At 32.0% G+C, this 7214-nt stretch overlaps 1 protein-coding gene across 1 annotated transcript in view; it reads left to right on the plus strand.

Annotated features, from left to right (window-relative positions):
* The first annotated feature begins 298 nt into the window (after nucleotides 1–298).
* The window catches only part of LOC127979424 (pleiotrophin-A-like), a 25493-nt gene continuing 18577 nt past the window's right edge, over nucleotides 299–7214 (plus strand). Inside the window, exon 1 of the mRNA XM_052584882.1 lies at nucleotides 299–455. The gene's annotated coding sequence lies outside the window, so the exon portion shown is untranslated. The remainder of the gene's footprint in view (nucleotides 456–7214) is intronic.

The raw sequence follows: 7214 nt of genomic DNA on the forward strand, positions 1-7214 counted from the left end.
CAAATCTGTACGAGCCATAAAAGAATGATACAAAACAATGCAGATTTATTTTCTAGATTTTGTCTGAAAGTCTTAGCGTCGCTTTAGTGACTTTACTAGTGTGTGTGGAGGGAAACTTCATTTCAAGTGTGCTTTCAGACTTTTATCTGCGCTGTGACTGACAGACAGCTCTCTCTCAGCATCTCTCTTTCTTTCTCCTCTCGTCTGGAATGATCTTGTATTAATGAGTGTGTGATCACGAATCAATTGGGCTTTCAGCTCGCGGCAAATACACAAACAATCCCTCCCTCCACACACACACACACACACACACACACATGCATTCAGTCCGCCGCTCTCACAGACACCATTAGCACGGCTCTGTGGTGGAAATAGAAAGCTAGAGCTAAAGAGAGAGAGATAGGAGAATTAAAGGAATCAGGAAGAGAACCAGCAAACTATTCCTCAGACTACAGGTACGTAGCTTTAAACCTCCGTCCTGAAGCGCTCGTTTAAAGCCAGACAAGGTCTCAGAAAGAGATGTTTGTGTTTTCTTGGAGAAAGCTTGAGCAGATGTCTCCTCAGATCCTGCTTTCTGTCTTCTTAAGCGTGTCAGAGAAATCTCTTTCTCTTTCAGCTCTGAGGTCAGCGGGTGTTTGTGACCTCTGGCTGGTGAAATATAAAATAATGCAAGTTAAAGTCAAGAAAGAAAGTGTTACAGGTGTTTCTGCTCGGGTTGGAGAGCATGCATAATGATTAGAAGCTCAGTGTTCGAGCTTCTACACAAAAATCTGTCCACAGGTGACATTTCACCTCAAAACCAAAACAATTATGCATTGCATTAAGAAAATAAATGCCTATTTATATGTTTAATTGCATTAGATTAAGCATATCATTTACCTGAATCTTGATTTTCATTTGAATCTAATTACCGTATTTTATTTTATTACAGTACAAATACTGTATTTTTTATTTTTAAATATATATTTCAACATTAAATGTTACTTGTTTTAGCGTATTGTATTCTGTTACAGTAATTATTTGGAAATATGTTTCATTTTCAAGAAAATAATGTCAATGCAAAACAACTTATTGACTCTAAAAGGCATTTTCTTAATTTTTACATTTTGTCATCATTTTGAATTGTTGCTTTTTGTTTGATTTTAATTGTTTTTCTTTTACAGTAAAAAATAATATACAGTGTTTTAAAATGACATTTTATTTATTTAACATTTAAAACAAAAAATGTAAACATTTAATATAACAATTGTTTTTAATATATGCTATATTTTGTACATTATTTTGCATTACAATAAATACAGATTAGGTAAAATGTAAAAAAAAAAACAATTCGTAATGCAAGACAATTTCCTTATTTTTAAGTTTATATTGTTATTCTGAATGGTGATTCTTATTAAATTCTTGCATTTTCTTTTATATTACAGTAACACATATTGCATAATATTTTACATTTTAATTTTGTTTTAAAAATTAAATATTTAATACTATATATTGTTTTAAATATATTTTTTGATATTAGATTTTTTTATTTTTATTTTATTTTAATTGTTGTATTTTTTTTGTTACAGTGATAAATATAAATATAGATATACAAATTTAAATATAGGTAAAAAATATTAAATATTAAATATAGGTAAAAATTGACAGCCTGAATGTACTGTAAGTTGCTTTGGATAAAAGCGTCTGCTAAATGCATACATTTAATTTTTAATTTTAATTTAAATAATATACAGTGTTTTAAATTGACATTTTATTTATAAATTAAAATATTTTATATTTTTAACATTTAATATAACATTGTTTTTAATATTTGCATATGTTTTATGTTTTACATTTGAATTTTGTTTTCAAACTTAAATATTTAATATTATATATTGTTTTAAATATATGATTTGATATATTATTTTTTTTTGCATCAAAGGAAGGATATTTGGGAAGATCTGAAAATGATGTCATAATGGAAAAAATTCTATTCTATTACTGCAGAATATAATTTCTTATTTCTTATTAATTGATTTTGGAGTGTTTTGTGGGATTCACCCATCGATATTCTTGTGTGTTTTTTTACGTCCCCGAAGGGATGATGTAAATGACATTGTAATGCAGGAAAGCAAGCATGTCCTGTATAAACTTCAAAGCGTTTCCTTAGAAAAGCATTTAAATGGGTTTGCCGTGGTCCACCTTTTATCTGTGCGGCCCACATCTGTGCGGGAACATCCCCTCTGGGACGAGAGAGAGACAGAGAGAGATCAAGCCAAAGCAGCTAAACCAAGAGTGTTTTACCTTCCTCCTTATCAACACACATCTCATGCTCCTCTTCAGCTCACAGTGACAGGTGAAACCTCTGCAAATCTCAGCGGCTTACATCTGCTGTTTTCTCTCTGTTTCCTCCTTTTGAGAACACCTCGTGCGTGTCTGCATTCAGGCTTACACGTACAGGGCATGTGTGTGTGTTTAGAGAGGCCGTTTTTCCCAGGGTGGTGTGTGAAGTGGGTCGTTCCTGACTGGAATGAGAATAAGCGGGGTGCCGTGTCACTTTGTGAGCTCCGAGCTTTGGGCCTCAATGCCGCTGCTGTTGCCAGAACTATTCCTGCTCAACTGAACAGCCACCAGCCAACCGTCTCTCGCCGTCCTTCTCTCACTTCCAGGCTAAGTTATGACTCAATTATAAGGAAACGTGAGGCTAATAATTATTTAGTTTTATAATGGAGTCTATGCTGTTGATGGACGTTAATCTGGATCACTTCCTATCATTTCTAATGAAAATAATAAAGGTTCTTTACTGGCTTGAATGTTTACATAAAGAACCTTTAACATCCATGAAAAAACTTACATTCCACAAAGGGTTCTTTTTAGTGGAACAAGGTTATTTAGGTATAAGAAGCTTATTTCCGCCACAAAAAAAAAGTTGTTGTGACTAAATCTCACATTTTATGCCTTTAACCTTCAGAATCGCATGTTTGTATTTCACAATTTCGACTTATTTCCTCCGAATTGAGTTTATACACTTTATAAACAAAAGTATTGGGACACCCCCTTCTTTTTTCTCACATTTGCGAGTTTCTTGCAATTCAGACTTTTCTCATGTTTGCGAGTTTCTTTCTCGCAATTCAGACTTTTTCTCATTTTTACGAGTTTCTTTCTCGCAATTAAGACTTTTTTCTCACAATTGCTAGTTTCTCACAATTCAAACATTTCTCACGTTTGCGAGTTTCTCACAATTCAGACATTTCTCAAGTTTTTGAGTTTCTTTCTCACAATTCAGACTTTTTTTATGTTTGCGAGTTTCTCACAATTCAGATTTTTTTTTCACTTTTGCGAGTTTCTCGCTATTCAGACTTTTCTCACGTTTGTGAGTTTCTCACAATTCAGATTTTTTTCACTTTTGCGAATTTCTTTCTCGCTATTCAATATTTTGTGCTAGTTTCCCACAATTCAGACTTTTCTCATGTTTGCGAGTTTCTTTCACACAATTCAGGTTTTCTCAAGTTTGCGAGTTTCTAAAGATTCAGACTTTTTTCATGTTTGCGAGTTTCTCACAATTCAGACTTTTCTCACATTTGGGAGTTTCTCACAATTCAGATTTTTTTTCATGTTTGCTAGTTTATTACTCAAAATTCAGACTTTTTTTTACGTTTGCAAGTTTCTTTCTCACTATTCAGACTTTTTTTTACGTTTGCAAGTTTCTTTCTCACAATTCAGCCTTTTCTCACATTTGCGAGTTTCTTTCTCACTATTCAGACTTTTTTTTACGTTTGCGAGTTTCTTTCTCACAATTCAGACTTTTCTCACGTTTGCGAGTTCTTTTTAATAAGAACTGATCACTGAAATGTTCTTAGGGGGTTAACCAGAAATGGTTTTTCAGTGGCGTCGCTGTGAAAGCTCCCTTCTGAACCTTTATTTCAAGAGTGTGAGATCAGCTGACGTTGTCAGTGGAGATTAATCTCCCGTGGGTCTAGTTGACTATGTGGGAAATGGTGGTTTTATACACATCCACACACAAAAGCATGCTGGGTAGAGGTGCAGGGGGGTTGTTGCATTTCTCTGTCTGTTCAGTTCGATTCCCTCTTTTCATTCAAGCAGTTTGAGGCCGCTTTCTCATAGATTGGGTCGGTAAGGTGCAGGAGGCCAACGGAGAATAACAGCCCTGCTTGTGTAAGGAACACAAACACACACAGAGTTTGGATACTCAGAAAGATGTTCCATGGAAACACACACACACACACATGTTGTTTTCTTTCCACCGGATTGATCCTGGAGCTGGTGATTCGGTGGGGAAAACGCAGACCTCGGTCTGAACTGACACACGACTCCATTGACTTGACTGACGATGGTGATGATGTAACCGATGGTGTTACGAAACAAACTTGGTGGTCTGGGGTTACACAAGTTTTATTCTTAGCTTTGGAAGAAACACTACTGAAGTTTGGAATTAAAGTTAGATTTTAAATGTTTTTGAAAAAAGTCTCTTCTGCTCACCAACCTGATTTATTTGATCGGAAATACAGTAAAAATTTTGTCAAATAACTATAGTTTAAAATAACTGTTTTCAGTGTGAATATATAGTATATCCCAGCATGCACTGCTCCGTTGGCTCACCCTGCTGTGAAGTGTCTCACAGGTGATTATTGATCTCCTGCACATTCGTCTCACCTGGATCTCCCCGTCTGTCTCTCGCTCGCTCTCTGTCTGTCTTTCTGTTTGTGTCCCTGCGGGAATGCTGGGTTGTTTGTGTTTGTCTAATGAAGTGAGATGATTGTCTCTCAGTATGAAGTCACCCGAGACTGAGAGAAAAGAAGCAGTGGAGTAAGTGGAGTGATTGACAGACTGAGCCACTCAATGGCTGTTAATGAACACATTAGTTCTGTTTAAAACAGATTTCAGGAGAGAATTGTTGCACTATAATTTTTTCAAAGATGCACGTTTTATGTTAAAATTCTTTCTCAAATCACATAAGATACAATAAATGTAATTCTGCTGTATGACCAGGGTTATTACAGGGTTATTATTAAACCGAACCTTAGTCACCACCATAACTGAAATAAAATTTAAAAAACCGTAGAATATTATTTCAGCGATTTATAATTTTCATTTAGTTAAGTTTAAGTAGTCAAATAACTACACTGTAAAACCTTTTTTTTTCCCAAAAAAAATTATTACAGTATGTTTTACAAGAAAATACCATTTGAATATTTCCCTTTTAATTCAGTGTTTTGTTCTTTGTAATTATTTGAGAAATGTATAAGCAATTTCTGAGTTATAATTGCTTTAATTTATATATAAAAAATGTTTCAGTGTAAAATCCAAATAAAAATGTATATAGACATAAATATCCATATTATTATTCATTATATAAAAAAAACAAACAAAAAAAATAATAAATAACAACAAAAAAATCGGAATGAAAGCAAAACATAAAAAATGAAACAAATTCAAAAATATTAATAACAAACAAACAATATCTCAAAAACTAAAATAGTGTCTAATACTAAAAGCAGGATGTTCAGAGATTAATAAATAAATAAGTAGAGCCCTTTTATCCACCAGTGACTGATTGGATCATGAAAAGTGGGCGTTACACGTGGAGGGGCGGGGCTTAAATGAGGAATGAGGAAAAAGTGTTTTTTTTTTTACAAATAAATCAATAAAAAAGGAAAAAATAGAAAATTAAATAAATAATAAAAAATGTGCTCAAATAAATAAAGATTAAAACTACATTTAAATAAACAAATAAATTGAAATATAAAAAATGAAATAAAACAAACAAATGATAACATTTTATTATAGTTAAATTAGAGTCCGTGAAAACAAAGAGAAAGAAATACAGAAAAAAATAAAGTATATATATATAGATTTTAAAAAAATATTTAAATATAAAATATAAATATACAAACTTTTTAAATAAATCTATATTGATTTAAATCTATCAAGAAATATAGATAAAATTAAAACAAATAAGTGAGTAAAAAAATAAATAAAATGTTATTAAATAAATACTACAGATTAGATATTAATAAATAATATTTTGAGCATTACATCGCTATATGATTAGAAAAAAAGTGTAGAAAGAAAGCAAAATATTGAGTGATCAAAGCAAAAAGTAGAGCAGTTTTATCCACTAGTGATTGACTGGAATATAAAAAGTGGGTGTGGCTTAAATGGGGGATTGATGATGTCAGCCAAAAAACGATTTTAAATATTTTTTATGAATCATCCACAATAAGACCAGGAACATTGATTAGGAAAGTAAACACCGTCATTCTGTTGTAATATTGATGTTGGAGTAGAAATCTACATCTCTATATGAGAAACAGATGATGTGGAAAATAGATCTTTTAAAACAGATCAATTAAAGACGCCCTGAGACTCGAAGCCCTTTTATTATTTTCTGCTGTTTCAGCTTCAGCTCAGAGACAAACAGCACTAACTAATAACACACAGATCGGTCTGTTAACAGCTGGAGAGAGATGGAAATTGTTGCAAACTGAATTATTAAAGATGATGTGCATGATGTTGTTAATCACAGAGATGGATTGTTCTTTTCCCCTTGACACTCTGCTGAGCGACTGGATGTCAGCCGAGGGGAAACTTTCACTTCTTTAGATGTTGGATGTGTTTTGCTGGTGTTCCAGAGCAACATTTCTCAGTGTAAGCCAGATTTCCAGTGGCTTTTGGCTCAAGCTGACGTTCAGTGCTCAAAATTCGACGCCTGATTCATTTCTGTTGCTAGTAGTTCAGTTCAGATTTTTTTTTTTTTTTACATTTTAATAATCTAAAAACATTTTGTCACTCTTAAAAATAAAGGTTCCGAGTTTGTGATTTTTTTTAATTTTTTTTTTACTTAGAATATATATATATATATATATATATATATATATATATTTTTTTTTTTTTTACAAGTGGTTCTCTGGAAAACTCTAGAGAGAAAAAAACATTGCAATTTCTTTTTTTTTAAAGAATCAAAAATTAGATTAAAATGTTAAAAATAGATGTAAATAAAATAAAAAATAGATTAAAATAAATAATACCCATAAAAATACCCATACCACTTTTGTACTAGTTAGAAGTGACTAGAAAAAACATATGTAATATAAAAAAAATACATAAAAATTATTAAAATAAATGATGAAACTTTTGATTAAATAAATACTACAAAAACATAAATTTATAGATTTAAAATAAATTAAATATGCGTTGCATTCTAGTTCAAGGTT

Source organism: Carassius gibelio, chromosome A4, assembly GCF_023724105.1.
Source record: "Carassius gibelio isolate Cgi1373 ecotype wild population from Czech Republic chromosome A4, carGib1.2-hapl.c, whole genome shotgun sequence".
Taxonomy (NCBI): Eukaryota; Metazoa; Chordata; class Actinopteri; order Cypriniformes; family Cyprinidae; genus Carassius; species Carassius gibelio.